The sequence below is a fragment of the Girardinichthys multiradiatus genome, chromosome 21 (genome assembly GCF_021462225.1).
Source record: "Girardinichthys multiradiatus isolate DD_20200921_A chromosome 21, DD_fGirMul_XY1, whole genome shotgun sequence".
NCBI classification, from domain to species: Eukaryota; Metazoa; Chordata; class Actinopteri; order Cyprinodontiformes; family Goodeidae; genus Girardinichthys; species Girardinichthys multiradiatus.
This window is the reverse complement of record NC_061813.1, coordinates 14,472,925-14,490,001: the sequence shown is the minus strand read 5'-3', so window position 1 is coordinate 14,490,001 and position 17,077 is coordinate 14,472,925. Positions and strand designations below refer to the sequence as shown.

The 17,077-nt window shown below is 39.6% G+C and overlaps 1 long non-coding RNA gene across 1 annotated transcript; it reads left to right on the top strand.

The window, feature by feature from the left end:
• The first annotated feature begins 13,351 nt into the window (after positions 1 to 13,351).
• LOC124858432 lies at positions 13,352 to 14,780 on the top strand. Its single transcript, XR_007035835.1, has 3 exons — positions 13,352 to 13,451; positions 13,529 to 13,798; positions 13,908 to 14,780. It is a non-coding gene; the product is annotated as an uncharacterized LOC124858432 (long non-coding RNA).
• The last annotated feature ends 2,297 nt before the right edge of the window (positions 14,781 to 17,077 follow it).

Below are 17,077 nucleotides of genomic sequence, written 5' to 3'. Positions count from 1 at the left end.
TTAGCATATTGTGATAAAGTTCATTATTTTCCATAATGTCATGATGAAAATTTAACATTCATATATTTTAGATTCATTGCACACTAACTGAAATATTTCAGGTCTTTTATTGTCTTAATACGGATGATTTTGGCATACAGCTCATGAAAACCCAAAATTCCTATCTCACAAAATTAGCATATCATTAAAAGGGTCTCTAAACGAGCTATGAACCTAATCATCTGTTGGGAGTATGATTATTGATTGAATAATCTTGATCAATAATTATAATTACAAATCATAATCTGACAAAATCAATTTCTTAACCATAAATCCTCATTTACGAATCGAGACCAGAGATATTTCTGGTGTTGTAATTGTGGCTCAACACCTCTGACAATTACAACCGTTGAATACTCCGTAATAGTTAATAACTATTGCCGGAGATGTCACTGTTTAATCGACCGTTTCTGCCGAAACGTGTGGAACTTGAACCTTATTTTGACTGACACATCACTTTTTGCACACAATGAAACACCAAACGCTCTCTCTTTATCTATGTGAATATTTATTAATTTTCACCTACTCAACATGCAAAATTCTACATACACAGGGGTAAACACATCTAAATAAGCAAAATCAACAAACGGTAGTGGGTATGTATGGAGTCAACCAGCAGTTTATGGCACAACAGAGGAAAGGAGAGGATATGAAAAGGGGGGTGTGGTGATGACTGGTGGGGGGTTGGAGCGCAGCTTAGAGTGTCTTTTATGATCTTCTGATCATAAAACTTCCCCCCTTTACTCCTGAAACATAGGATTGATAACTTTTGGCGGCAAGCTAGCACAGTGAGATTGAAGACAAAGGTAAAATGGAGAATTTTACCATGAGGTCGTTTTAACAGTCCAGTTTTGCAACGCACCTGCGTTCAGATAGTAAACACAGACAGCTCTGGGGAACACGGCGGATCCCGATATTACATAACACATCAAAGTTTCAACAAGCAAGGTTACATGCACATATTATTCAGAACACATGAGATCCTAACCAGCGATTCTGATCGCTTCTACAACCTCTGACCCTGCCCAGGACTTGAATAAAGAAATAAAAAAAAAGAAATGGGTTTTACTTGTGTCGTCTTCTTCCAAGTGAGGGAATTCAAGCGAGGAAAAGTGGGGTTAAGTTAATGTGCGTCCACAATTAACTTCAGGGGAACAGTCAGTCTTTGTCCTTTGGTCTTCTTGACAAAAAGGAAAAATATGATCTGACCATCAAAGTCGACTTGAAAATGAAACACGGTAGCGGTTCGTCTCTCCAAAACTCCGTGTCTCCAGTTACGTGTTAACTCACGTCTTCGATCGGCAAAAGTGAAATCTCTGGCCTTCTTAGTCCAAAAACTTCAGTTATGAATAGTTCGTTGTCCAACGAGAGAGAATGAATGAAACTCTTCACAGAGTTCTTCTCTTAAAGTGACGCGCTTCAATCACCAGATCTGGTTTCCAGCGGAAGGCAGTTTTTCAAACATGAGCACCTCCTATATAGCATCCTGTGACGTCAGACTGGGGACGCCCAGTCATATCAGTCGCAATGCTTGATGGGATATGTAGGAGCGGGCTGTCCTGGGTACAAAATGGCCGATGCCATTGGAGGGGCACAGTGACGTCCAACAACGGGCAGATAATCCAATACTCAGCAAACAAGTGGTCCAACACATCTGAATCAACGGGTTAACTCTAAACACCGGCAAAAGATTCCTGAGGCCTTTAAAACTCCCAGCCTGGTTCATCACTCAAAACCCCAATCATGGGTAAGACTGCCGACCTGACTGCTGTCCAGAAGGCCACTATTGACAACCTCAAGCAAGAGGGTAAGACACAGAAAGAAATTTCTGAACGAATAGGTTGTTCCCAGAGTGCTGTATCAAGGCACCTCAGTGGGAAGTCTGTGGGAAGGAAAAAGTGTTGCAGAAAACGCTGTACAACGAGAAGAGGTGACCGGACCCTGAGGAAGATTGTGGAGAAGGGCCGATTCCAGCCCTTGGGGGACCTGCGGAAGCCGTGGACTGAGTCTGGAGTAGAAACATCCAGAGCCACCGTGCACAGGTGTGTGCAGGAAATGGGCTACAGGTGCCGCATTCCCCAGGTCAAGCCACTTTTGAACCAGAAACAGCGGCAGAAGCGCATGACCTGGGCTACAGAGAAGCAGCACTGGACTGTTGCTCAGTGGTCCAAAGTACTTTTTTCGGATGAAAGCAAATTCTGCATGTCATTTGGAAATCAAGGTGCCAGAGTCTGGAGGAAGACTGGGGAGAAGGAAATGCCAAAATCCCAGAAGTCCAGTGTCAAGTACCCACAGTCAGTGATGGTCTGGGGTGCCGTGTCAGCTGCTGGTGTTGGTCCACTGTGTTTTATCAAGGGCACGGTCAATGCAGCTAGCTATCAGAAGATTTTGGAGCACTTCATGCTTCCATCTGCTGAAAAGCTTTATGGAGATGAAGATTTCATTTTTCAGCACGACCTGGCACCTGCTCACAGTGCCAAAACCACTGACCATGGTATCACTGTGCTCAATTGGCCTGCCAACTCTCCTGACCTGAACCCCATAGAGAATCTGTGGGATATTGTGAAGAGAACGTTGAGAGACTCAAGACCCAACACTCTGGATGAGCTAAAGGCAGCTATCGAAGCATCCTGGGCCTCCATAAGACCTCAGCAGTGCCACAGGCTGATTGCCTCCATGCCACGCCGCATTGAAGCAGTCATTTCTGCAAAAGGATTCCCGACCAAGTATTGAGTGCATAACTGTACATGATTATTTGAAGGTTGACGTTTTTTGTATTAAAAACACTTTTCTTTTTTTGGTCGGATGAAATATGCTAATTTTGTGAGATAGGAATTTTGGGGATTCATGAGCTGTATGCCAAAATCATCCGTATTAAGACAATAAAAGACCTGAAATATTTCAGTTAGTGTGCAATGAATCTAAAATATATGAATGTTAAATTTTCATCATGACATTATGGAAAATAATGAACTTTATCACAATATGCTAATATTTTGAGAAGGACCTGTAGTTTTCTGAGTTCCATTAGATTTAGATAAAGGTTGGGGACATATGCTTTGATTTTGTAGTATCAGAATTGATTTTGGCACATCTCTATATTATTACATTTTCTGTTAAATTTGTTATGGACTACTGGTTTGTTGCTGGAGCAATGTGCAGACAAGGGTGTGGCAATCACATGATGAGTAGAAACATCTTTTAATAATATTAACTGGCTAATCAGGTGAAATGTGGAGCAGTTGGTGGCAGGGAGAATGCAGAGCAACTGAAAGGGGGGGAAATAATTCACACCGACGAGCAGGAATACAGAAAAGTACAAGGAAGTAACATGAATACCTAAACACAAGAATGAACCATGAACCTAATCTAATAGGAATAACTGAAATAACAGCAACTAAACAGGGAAGTGCTGAGAAACAGACAAGAAACTCAAAACTCAAACACCTAACACATTAATGTGATCTAGACAGGATTTAAATCTTCTACTTTTAACAAATAACCTTGCTCACATTTTGTCACTCTCCTTTCACGTTATAGTGAAAAAAAAAGAAGAAAAATTGGTCAAACAAATTGGAAATCAGGATTGGCCAGAAAATGCCTGATTGGTGCATCTCTACCAAGAGTTACTGTTACTTTCCAGCTGAAGACATTTACTTCATTAGGTACATTAGATTCTGCTCACAGAACAAGAGAAGTGATTAGTAGAAAAGGCTTTTTCTTGATGGATTACAGCAACGACTGAGACAAGATGTTTAGGGTTCCGGTAACAGCTACCGGCAGGCTCTCATTTGAAACAGGCTTGACAGCTATTCTCTCTATTCCTTCGTGGCTCCAGCATTCACCTTCCGGAAATCCAACAGACCAGTGGCAGGATACATTGATACTGATCTAATAAATTAAACTCAATTAATTACCATGTTTAACATCATTCTTGAGTTTAGCGGGGCCTTTTGTGGTGGATGTATGCCTTGCAACAATAATTCATTTTGATGAGCAGGGATTATAAATTAGGCAATTAACACACTGTCAGGCTGGAAGGGAAAGGGCTCCACTGCTCATTCTCAGAATCCATTTTTTTTTTTCACTGAAACCCCAGAGTTGCTACAGCTGGTGTTGGCTGTTAAACAGGGAGGACTGAAGGTCAGCCACTTGCTGGAGTGACCAGGGCAGTAGTGGATGTTCGCCCCATTAAAAACAAAGCGTTTCAGTTAACAAAAGAAGCTGCATCTTTCCCTCTTCTCAGGTTAACCGGATTTAGCACAATAACACACGTGAAAACACAAATGCTCAGACACATCCAGACTCATGCACACGCTGCCAGCAAGTTAAGTCCCCAGGCGAGAACTGGGGCTGCAGAAAGGGGGAACACATTAGCCTAATAAGGGCCATCTGGTGGCCATTCATTAACTTGCCCATCCTTGAAGTCCCCGACCATAAATGTCATTTTTCACTTTGCTGACGAATCTGTTAGGTGTTGAGATGAACTCGGGCCAAATTACCCAAAGATGGAAAACGGGAGGGAGGCGAGAAGACGAAAAAGAGAGGTGGAAGTGAGAGAAAGGAGACTGGGTAGGAGTGGGGCTCGGAAAGGAAGGTAATTAGCTGACAGTGTGTACACTGAGGGCCTGTCCAAACCCCAACACTGTTCTTACCACAGTACTGGGGGAAAATGTTCAAAAATTTTTTATCCTTTTATTATTGTGAGTTTTCTTAGTTAAACATAAACATGTGTGGTATTCACAGAGATGTTAGAATCTTGGCGAAAAGCTAATATAACCATTTCTACAAACACCAAACAAAACTCGGTCTCAGCCAGTGACATGCAGTGGGCTTCATGACTGGTGAGCCACAGACTCCTCAAGATGTACAAATATATGAACCCAAAATAGAGGCTTATATTTAAATTTTTACCTAAATTGAAACATTTAATTATTTTAAAAGCGTTTAATTATTCAATTCAAAATTCAGTTCAAAAGTACTTTATTAATCCCAAAGGGAAATTAAATGTTATTGTAGCTCATATTATGCAGATTTCTTCAAAGAGCCGTTGTAGATGCTGATGGCTGTGGGCAGGAAGGATCTCCTGTGGCGCTCCGTCTTACAGCAGATCTGAAGAAGCCTCTGACTGAAGACACTCTGTTGTTGTAGGACAGTCTCATGAAGAGGATGCTCAGGGTTCTCCATAATGTTCTTCATTTTATGAAGAATCCTTCTTTGTACAATGATCTCCAGAGGTTCCAGAGGAGTCCCCAGAACAGATCCAGCCTTTTTTATCAGCTTGTTGAGCTTTTTTAGTCCCTGGCTCTGATGCTGCTTCCCCAGCAGATGATGGTAGAAGAGATCACACTCTCCATAACAGACTTATAGAAGATATGCAGCATCTTGCTGCAAACACCAAAGGACCTAAGCTTTCTCAATAAGTACAGTCTGCTCTGTCCCTTCTTGTAGATGGCTTCACAGTTGCATCTCCACTCTAGTCTGTTGTCCAGGTGAACACCGAGGTATTTATACTCCTCCACCACCTCCACCTCTTCTTCCATGATGGAAATAGTTTTTGACTTATTCCTGTTTCTCTTCAAATCTACAATCATCTCTTTTGTTTTAGTCACGTTCAAAATAAGATGATTGTTTCCACACCATGCCACAAAGCGGTCCACCACCTTCCTGTACTCAGCTTCTTGTCCATCTCTGATCCACCCCACAACTGCAGAATCATCTGAGTATTTCTGCAGATGACAGAAGTATGTCTTGTACTGGAAGTCTGAGGTGTACAGAGTGAAAAGGAATGGTGAGAGTACAGTCCCCTGTGGTGCTCCTGTGCTGCTGACTACCTGGTTAGACTCACAACCCTTCAGTCTCACAAACTGTGGTCTGTTTGTCAGGTAGTCTTTGATCCAGAAGATTGTTGAGGCCTCCACCTGAGTCTTCTGGAGTTTCTGACATAGCAAATCAGGTTGGATTGTATTAAATGCACTGGATAAATCAAAGAACATGATCCTCACAGTCCTACTGCATTTGTCCAGATGACAGTGGGTTTGTCGAAGCAGGTGTATGATGGCATCTTCAACTCCAACTCCACAGCGATAAGCAAACTGAAGGAGGTCCTGATGGTTTACTGTTTGCTTACTCAGGTGGGCCAACAGGAGTCTCTCTAGGACCTTCATGATGTGAGATGTCAGGGCAACAGGTCTATAGTCATTGAGGACTCATGGGTGAGTTTTCTTTGGTACCAGAACAAGACAGGAGGTCTTCCACAAGACAGGAACCTTCTTCTGGTCCAGGCTAAGATTGAAGAGGTGCTGCAGAATCCCACAGAGCTGCCATGCACAGGCCTTCAAGACTCTAGGGCTGACATGATCTGGACCTGCAGCCTTATTCCTATTCAGTCTCTCCAGTTGTCTCTTCACCTGACTTCTTGAGACACACAGGTGGAAGGGGGAAGCAAAGGAAGCATCAGCATCTTCTGATATGGTTGAAGGTAAACATGTAGAAGCAGAAGGGTCTAGGGCTGAGGTGGAAGATAAAAAATTTGAGGTGTTACTGGACAGCTGTGGGCCCTGTGGGTCAAAGGAGGGTGAGATGTCTGTTTGGCTGTGAGCAGGAGAGGAGGATGCTGAGCTTGTTTCTGAACTGAACCTATATCTTAATGGAAGGATTAACAAAAAGATGTTCCAATAAATACAATTTTGGTCCATCCTAGACTTGAATTGACACTTATTTACTGTGATAAGTACTTTCTTAATGAAGGTATCCCTGCACTTGTGAGCAGCTACGCTTTCATACAACACGGGGTCTTCAAGGGCTGAATCACACTGTCACATTACACGCTTGCACTTAAAATAGGCTCTCTTTCACATAAAAACATACTCCACAAGGTCATATGCAAATACATCTCTGTTCAAGTGTTCATGTGAGAGATTTGCATATTTATTTTCAGTTATTCCAAGTCATTATTTTCCTCTGCAAACTAAGTATTTTTATTGCAAACACTCACCGGTATTAGTGTTCAAGGTTGCTCTTGTACAGGCGGTAACAAAGTGTAGGACAGGGCTACATCAAAAACATAAACTACAAAAACTCTTCGCAAGAAAAAATGGTTAATGTTTTTTTTTCTCTGAGACCACTCCAGCATGTGGGAACACGCTATCCTTCAATCTGTCCTAAGATAATTGTTTTAAAACATAGCAGATGTTAGACTGAATCTGACAGGGTTAGTTTAATATTTTCTTGTGGAAGTTTAGATGCTAATTAGGACAAAGCAGTCCTGGTAATGGTTACCAGGATAATTACAGTCTTAGAAAGTCTGAAATTTTATTTTTTTGTATTATTTCACCTGTCTGGAAAAATATGGAAAATAAATGGAGAATGAAAAAAGCTTTCCAGTGTTTGTTCCTGATTCCAAATATTTTGAAGATAACAGGGAATTTCTGAAAAAAAGGCATTTAACATTGTTATTTATATTTAGATAATGTCCTTTATCTTTGTTGTCGCTGTATCAAAACCTTTGTACAATTCATTGATCCTTTTAGTGTTCGTGTTTTAGTGTTTTTCCTCCTTTTTCAAAATTGAAAATGCGATTTTGCTTCATTTTGGTCTCTGGACCAGATATCATCAGTGTTTCAAACTCCACATGTGGACATGTATTTAATGTAGATGACCATTACAGATTTTAAAACAGTGCCAATCTACATTTGACCAGATGCAATAAAGCTGTGAAACAACCCTTTACTACTTCACCGACTCTGAAGGCAGCCTCAAATTTGTGTCTTTTTTTGGTTTTTGGAAAAAAAGATGAAAACTTAAGTAATCAAATGGTTTATATGGAAATCCGTAAAGTTAGAAATAACTGGACAGTTCTAGAAATGTGTTTAAAAAGTATTGAAGTATAAAGTATATTAGAGTTTCGAAATATAAAGTTTTTAGGAATCCTGAACCATAGATTATGGGGTAAAATGCTTACATGCAGCAGTTCAGTTAGAGTTCACAAGAAACAAATAGGCATTGTTGTCCCTTACACTGTCCAAATGCAAGATCCTCAACATTTATCTGGCTCTGAGAAAATATCATTCAATGTTTTGAAGAAGACTGAATTGTCTTTCTAAAGACCATAAAGAAATATATGGTCAAGCAGTCAGCAGGATCGGTTCTAGCTAGCTGGTTAGCCTACTTTATCAATTGTAAGGCAGTTTAAAAGGTGTATTTGGAACATAAGTAGGTCCTATTTCATTATTCCACCTACTTTGTGTAATGCACATGTACCACTGGCAGAAAAACAGATCCTCAGCATAATGTTACCACCAACATGCTTAAAAACTGGTGAAGTATCCTTAGGTTTGAAAGCTTCACCTTGATACCTCCAAATGCACCTCTTGTGGCCACATAAAATCAATCATTGTGTTATCTGACATTAAAAGAGGTACAAAAATCGGTTTTTAGAAGGTAGTCTGTTTATGTGCGAAGCTGCTGTTCTGCTGCTGCTTGAAAGTGTAAATTTTGCAACAGGAGCATCTTACTTGGTCTGTAACACCTCAGTCCAAGATTGTCAATGTGGACAGTAGCACTAATTTTGAAGTAGTTTCCAGTTTATGGTAGGCTTGGGCCTTGGTGGTTCTTGGAAGAGGGGGAGCCCTGAACTGGGCCCCCAACTATCAAACAGTATGAAGATAGCTAAGGTCATACCGAGGTCAAGTCTGGCAGCAAGCAACATTTAACCAACTATAGACCGGTATCCGTATTACCACAATTTTCAACAATATTAGGAAAACTTTACTGCAATAGACTGGATACATTTGTGGAAAATATAAATTATTACATGAAAGTCAGCATGGTTTCAGGGCAAACAGGTCTACAACAGATGCTTTAATGGACTGTGTTAAGAAGTTACAAACAGTATTGATAAAAAAATAACTGTTGGGCTGTTTGTAGATTTAAAAAAAGCATTTGATACAATAAATCATAACGTATTAATAGAAATATTGGAAAGAGACAGGATAAGGGGTAGTAAGGGGTATTGCATTACAATGGATAAGAAATTATTTACAAAATAGGAAACAGCTTGTAACACTTAAACATTGTTGTTCTTCATATGTGGAGATTGCTGGAGGCATCACCAGGGGGGAGCAGTGGGGCCAAATTACTTATTTTACATATTAATGACCCGTGCTATGTTTGTTCAGTCTTCTCAAGTCTCATAGTGTTGTTTGCTGATAATACGAATTGTTTTGCACGAGTCACAACCTAAACGAATTAAGAAACAACATTAAAATTAGTAAATTAACACAGTGACTCACTCAAAATAAATTATCATTAAATTTAAATAAAACAAAAATAATGCTTTTTTGAAAACTCTATAGAGGCAAATGACGTAAACTTAAAATACAGGGTGTTGATATTGAAAGAATAAGAGAAAATTAATTTCTTGGAGTCATAATTGATGAAAAACCAAATTGGATGTCAAGATCTGGGTTGTGTTTGTGTTTTGTGCTTGCTACATGTGTTCAGTGTTTTCAGATGGTGCTGGAGTTCTCAGGTGTGCTGGGTGACAGGTGCGACTTATTCTACTGATTACTTTGAGGAGTACTTAAGCAGGAGGCTGCCAGCACTTCGATGCCAGAGTGTTTTGCCCTCAGTGGTAAGAAGCTCTGCCAAACACAAGTCTATGCTTTGTTCTTTGACCTCGTGTAACTTTGTTTATGCTCCTTTGCAGGCTAGGTAAACCTGAATCCAGAATCTATGTCACTAAATACTGACTACGTGTCCGGAGTTCTTTCTAGATGATCAAGACTATCTATGTTCTGAGGATTTCATCTCCTCTCTACCGTCTTCGTTTGGATTCGAATCTAGCTGGCAGTTTTCCTGCTACCTTCGCCTCCTGGACCAAGACGTAAGCGTACCCTAGCCACCCTCCAACGTAAACATCTCCACACCAAACTCATTCCTGTTTGCTCCGAGCTCACACTGAACAGCACCTAAAGAACCTTCTACAAACCTGGATCCTGAATGCCTCTTCCCCTGGCGACCTGACCACACCTATTTAGTGAGCTGTTCTCTTGATTGCATTAATTTATTGTTCTTAGTTCAAAATCATTCAGTTCCCTATTTTCACCAGTTCTCTTCCTTTCTTCCCAACAGTTGGAAAATCATCCGTTCCTGATTATCTTTGTCACAATAAACATCCTTTACATATTCTGTTCTCCGGAGTGTTCTCTGTATGTGGGTCAGATCTATTGCAAACAAAATGACAATGGAAAAGTTATAGAAAACATATACAAAATAAAGTATCAAAAAGCTTGGCGATTTTATACAAAGTAAAAATATTTATTGGATCAAAAATCACTACATACATTATACTGCTCATTAATATTAAAACATTTGAATTACTGTGTGAAGGTTTGGGGGAATTACAAAACTACTCTAAATCCAATAGTCAGCTTGTAAAAAAAAAAAAAAAAGGCAATAAGAATAATTAATGCTGGATATTGAGTTCACACCAACCCACTATTCAATCAACAATGCAAAAAAAAAAAAAAAATCACAATTTGTTGGACTTTCAAACACTGCAAATTCTATTCAAGGCCAGAAAGAAACAATTACCTGCAAATATAAAAAAATAGTTTAACTCCAAGATTATTGTGTTTTCAAATCAAAAAAGGTTGTACAACATTAACCCTTGTGTGGTGTTCGGGTCTGTGGGACCCATTTTCATTATTTACTCAAGAAGAAATTATACAATTAATGTGAAGTAATTGTAAATTTGTTTCCACTCATGTCATGATTTTTATTAAATGTTTGTGGCATTAAAAATCACAAAATGCAACAGGTCCACTAGACCCAGAAACATTGGCTGAGTAAAAACAATATAAACACCACACAAAGGTTAAAAAGCTTTTGTGTTAGTGGAGTAAAGAAATGGAACAACTTGGATCAAGAACTAAAACAATGTGAAACAATTCACCAGCTCAAAAAGATATACAAAGAAATGATTTTTGCAAAATATGTGAGCGATAAGAATTCAAAAATCTGAGGTTCATACACACAAATTATTTATTTAGGTTTTTGAGTGCAGCCTTTGAAGGAAGCTGATATTTGTGTATTGAGGACAGAGTTGTATGAAGGGGTGGGATTATATAAGTTATTTACTTCTACCCACCTCTATTCGGATATGTATTTTTGTTGATTTTGTACATTGGCGCAATGGATGTATGTATGTTATTAATATCTGACTAAACTGAACTAAACAAAAATATGGGCAAATACTTTTATTTTTCAAAGCGCAGCTGTTTACGAAGGAAAGATAAGGACTCAGTTCATTACGCCGCTTGTTTCGGGTAAAAATGTTTCACGTCTTGTTAAATTGTTTTCTGAAATGTGAATTTGTCTTATGCTCTGTAAAAGTGTTTCAGATTTTGTAATGTTGGTTTGTACCTCCTGTTCACCGTAGCTACAGGCATAAAGAGGAAAATCCACAGCTTAAATCTGTCCCTCCGCTCTGGGTCAAGCATCTGCTCCATTACTTTGGTATAAAGAAATGTTGACGTGGCTGTCACCTGAGTGACACTCCTCAAGCCAAGGTACAGCCTACCGCTGGTTTGCTCTCCAATCCACTCTGCTCTAATGGCAGTAACAAACTCAACAGTTTCTGTTCAGACATACTGTGTATTTTTGCTAGTGGAAGTTATAATTAGAAGAGGTGGGATGTGTTCTGTTTAAAAGCAGTGAACGTGAAAGGCTGAGATGTTTGGTAATTTGCTCTGGATTGACGTTGCTACCAGGCATGTTCTCACTGCTGCACACAGGTTCTGGACTGGAGGTAAGTGGCAACAAATGGGATGAAGCTACCGCTGTAGAACGTCAACTGCTAAAGGAAGGTTCAGCCTAGCCTTTGGAGCTCAAATGTACGTTACACAAGCAGAAGCCTAAAACACGAAGAATTTGGACCACCCAGCATAAATAGCAAGCCAAGAATGTCACAGTTCAATAAAGTCCAGAAATTCATATTTATACATGGGAAAATTTAACATTTTAAATCTAGAGATGCATGCATCCAATGAATTTATGTCTCTTTATCCTAAATAAAAAAAGGCAAAAAAAATTATTTTTTAACGTATTAGTTATTATTTGATAAATATGTTACTTAATGGTGCTGCATCACGTCGTAAATTATTTAATCTCAGCCTTACAAATCAAAATCACTTAAAAGTGCAATGGAAAAGGTGATTGATTTGCAGCTGAGTTGCTGTGCAGATTAACCAATCAGATGTAAGAGTTTGTTAACACATACTAGCAGTTTAAATTATTTCATGCAAAAAAGCTATGTAAAAAATGTTTTTATTTATGATTTTAACATATATTTGAATAAAATTGTACTTAGATTTCCAAATTTTGTTACTTCTTAAAGTAGGAATTATACCTTTAAAATATATTGAACATTATGTATATACTTATGTGATCTATCTATTTCTGTTTGATTCAAATGATAAAATATAACAATGCATTTTTTTACTTTTTAATGTTGGGGAATTTGTGGAAAGGAAAACTGAATAAAGATCAAGTTTGGAGCAGATAGGAGATGAATGGAGGGATGGATGGATTCTAAATATAAATCTAAACTCAACATGTTCAATTTGAATATGGATGGCACAAGTACAGTGGCACAACTAGTAATACCTTTATAGGTAAATTTTAAGCACACAAACACACAATCCTGGTCTAGTTGCCACTTTCAGACACTGAAACCTAAAAAAACAAAGTCACTAAAGTTGCGTGAAACCAAAGCCATGTGGACAGTTATTGTGCAAATGTAGCAAAGCACAGTTACTTTGCACCTTTATGTGTCCTTGGGGATCCACACACTAATGAATTTCCTCCTAGGCAACAACCTGGGTCGCTGAATGCATTTGCTCATCAGTGGAAACCATGGGAGGGTGAGATTCTTGGGTGGTTGGACTTGAGTTTCAGGAAAAAGAAACAAACAGTAATGAGGCATTTTCCACTATTTTCAAAGGCAACTTCAAAGATAACAGTGTCACTCCTTTCATATTTTGTGTCTAATCTAAGTTTCATGCTGATACTTTCAACATCTTATTTTGTGTTAAGTTATGACCTTGTAAATACAGCAGATATTTGCATAGTAGCTGGGTCTATCGCTGTAAAACTTTAAGTTTTGCTGCAAAACATCTGCCGTTTTGCAGGTCGGCAGATGTTTTGCAGCGATAGACCCAGCTACTATGCTGGACAGTCCTGTCATGTCCACAGGTCTGTGTGCCGGTTAGTGTTTGTGTGTGTGTGTCTACCTCCTCTGATTGCAGGGTGTGACCGGCAGGTGCATCCTCACAGCTGGAGCTCGTCAAGCCCAATCAGGAGGAGGGGATTCCCAGAGGCAGATGGCAGATTGTTTTGCTCCATGAGTGGTAATAAGACCTTCTACACCTCAGTTCCTGTGGTTTTTGGCATTTCTGTGCTTACCTCTTTGTTGTCCTCCTTTCAGGAAACCAGTTTTCCCATTTACATTCTGTGCTTGGATTCCAGTGCTCTGCCTCCTTGCTCTCAGAGTTAATTGGAGAGCTCACCTCAAGAGTCACTCTGTGAATCTCCTCACAGCTCCTCTTGCTGCTCCCCTGTTTCATGCTGTCAGGGCCCCTCAACTACAATCCGCCAATACTCACCTGTCTCTCCACCCTTCACAGATCCACTTGGAAGAAAGAACAAAGAAATCATCACCATCAAGCTCAATCACCACATGTGAATCTCAGCCTCTGTAGGTATACTCGTCTTCCTCCCTTGGAACTCCATCATCTCTTCAGCAGTAAGCTAACAGTCTCACCCATCATATCTGAACCATATTCCACTTCTCACAACAATAATAGGTTCCCTAGTGCTTTAGACGCTCCACTATCACCCTGGTTCACAAGAAATGCACCACCATAGGATTAAATGAATACAGGCCTGTTGCTGTGACGTCTGTGGTCATAAAATCCTTTGAGTGACTGGTGTTGAAGCATCTGAAGGACATAACAGGTCCCCTGCTGGACCCCTGTAGTTTGCTTACCAGAAGAACAGGTCAGAAGATGATTCAGTCAATTTGGGACTACCAGCACTGCCATCATTCAGTCTGTTATGTGTTTTTTTTAAGTGTATTTTAGCTCATCCACAAAACAACACAGGTTCAGACTGCAATGAACAATTAGATTTGCAGAGAGGACCACCGAGGCCGACCTTCGCCTTATCCAAGACTTGTGCTGGTCTAGGGTCAGGAAAAGAGCAACATGTTACCAGTGGGGTCGTAAGGTGCTGTTTTTTCTTAATATGCAAATTTCAGTGTGCAGGTGCCTATCCGTGATTGATGGATCCAGAAGACCGATGAACGTCGATTGGTTACCTGGATGGAGATGACGCATAAAAAGACACTGCTGCGGTGCCCATCATTCATCATCTGCTTATCCCAACCAGCCACACCTTTGTCTGTGCACCTGTGTATCCATGTGAATACTTTAAATCTTTGTTGTATTGGAGTGAGCTGCCATTTTAGTTTGTTCTCTGTTTTCTCCCATTTATGTTAGTTTGGGAGGTAATTGTCATGTTTTTTTTAAATATTAATTAGGTCAGTTTGGGTTAATATTTTAGATTAGTTTCATTTTGTTTGTTGTGAAGCTCACCCGGAAGTTAAACCCAGCTCCTTCTCTTTATGTAAAAAACCTGAAACAAAATAACACATTGTAAATAAATCATTTCATACTTTGTCCTGTGGCTTGCTTGAGGTCTGTTGAAGATGAATCACCTTCATGTTGTGATCTGGCCACCCCTAGACAGGTCATAATATTACATCTCCATAGACCCCACACATCCTGGACACATAATTTTTAGACTTTTACCTTCAGGTACGCGCTATAGAGCAATATTTTCGAAGATCAGTCACCACAGAGACAAGTTCTTCCCCCAGACTGTCTCTCTGATGATCATAATTAACCTCTTTTAACTGGAGTTGTCAGCTACTCTGCTCAGAAAGAAAGTAGGCAAATTTGCACTACCACAACTTTCCTTTCTTTATGTATTATAAAATGGCTGTACATGCACAAACATATACATACTGTTCCTATATCTTATTTTAGTTTATGTATTTTAAATGTCTCTACACTGTAAGCACTTGAAACTGAAGTCAAATTCATTAATTGTACACACACTCTTGGCCAATAAAGCTGATTTTGATTCTTACCTCTCCTGCTTAGTGCTGTCCTGGATTTCTCCCATTAATTCCCTTAGTGTCGATAATTGTAGCCTGCACGGGGGTCTCAAACAAAACCAACATGACAGTGAGAGGAAGGTCTCCATTTACCACTCCTAGCTGGCGAGCTTAGCTGCCAAACAACACAGTGCTATCCAAATCCTAGAGGCTTTGCTCCAGATGCCAGGTTCACGGACTTTTAGTCGCGTGTGCCTTTACTTGCCAATAAACAGTTTTTTTTTCAGCCAGAGACGTAGCAGAGTCACATCTTTTAGTAGAGCTGGATCACAATGCAGCTGATTATTTTTTCCTCATTAAAGCTGCAGAGATGGCACCACCGGAGAGAAAAAACTGCATTTGCAGCACCAGAGAGAGAATTTTGTTCTTCCCATTAAAAGGAACAAGCAAGCATGTTGGTCAGAAGCACTAAAAAATATCTCCGTCTCCGCCTCATTTGTAAAAACCACAGTGACTTGCAAAAGTATTCACACCTTTAAACTTTTTCACGTTTTGCCACCTTACAGCCACAGACTACAATGTATTTTGCTTGAATTTAGTATGATGGACAGATAAAGTAATGCATAATTGTGAAATTAAAACAATAGCGATGTGTTTTTCATAAGTGTGACATTTGTTTAACCTCTTAATTCTTGTTACCCTTAAGAAAATATTATGAAATGTATTTGCATTTTTGCATTGTGAACATGAAGTTTAATGTCTTGTGACAGAATCTGCATTGGATTTAGGTCTGAACATCAAATGAGCTATAACACATAAAGTGCTTTGACCTAAACCATTCCATTGTAGCTCTGGCTGTATGTTTTAGGATGTGGTCTTGCTGGTAGATTAATCTTTGTTACAGCCTCAAATGTTGGGCAGCCTCTTTCAGGTTTTTGTTTCAGGATCGCCCTGTAGCTCCATCCAATCAACTCTGATCAGCTTCATTTTTCCTGCTAAAAAAACATCCCCACAGCATGTTGCTGACACTGCTATGTTTTGCTCTGGGAATGACATGTTCGGTGCAGAGAATGTGTGAAGACATGTTGCCCTTTAACACCAGGCACTGTGCATGTTTGCAAAAAGCTTAATTTTGGTCCTGTCTGACCCCAGCATCTTTTTCTACATATTTGCAGCACTCCCTACTAGGCTTGTGACAAACTGCAAATGAAACCTCTTATGCTTTCTAACAACAGTGGCTTTCTTGATGCCATTTTTTCTTAAAGGTCAGATTTGTGGTAGTTGTCCTGTTGACAGTTTCACCCATATGAGCTGTGAAGTCTGCATTTCCTCTACAGTTACCATGTGGTCAGTCTAGGTGGATGACTGTCTTGGTAGGTTTGTAGTTGTTCTATGCTGTTTCCATTTTCAGATGATGAATTGAACATTGTTCAGTGAGATGTTGAAAGCTTGTTTAATTTCCTAACCCTGCTTTAAAATGATCACTGACCTGTCTGCTGTGTATTCATGATGCTAGTTGTTCACTAAAAAACAAAACAATCTAATTAAGTGACCTCTGAAGGCCATTGGTTGCACTTGGTTTTGCTTAGGGTTATAGAGTAATGAAGAATGAACACAAATGCATGCTGCAATTCTTTAGATGTTTACTTGTTAGATAAATCTAAACTTCGTGTCATTTTTCGGCCTCTTCTATTATGTGTTGGTCTATCAATAAAACACACGGAACTTTGTGGTTGTCGTGTCACAAAATGTGAAAAACTTCACGGGGTGTGGATACTTTTGTTTATCACTATATAGCACAAAAGACATCATTCTCTCCTTTAAAATGTCAACCTCCTAAACCCATCATTTTTTTCT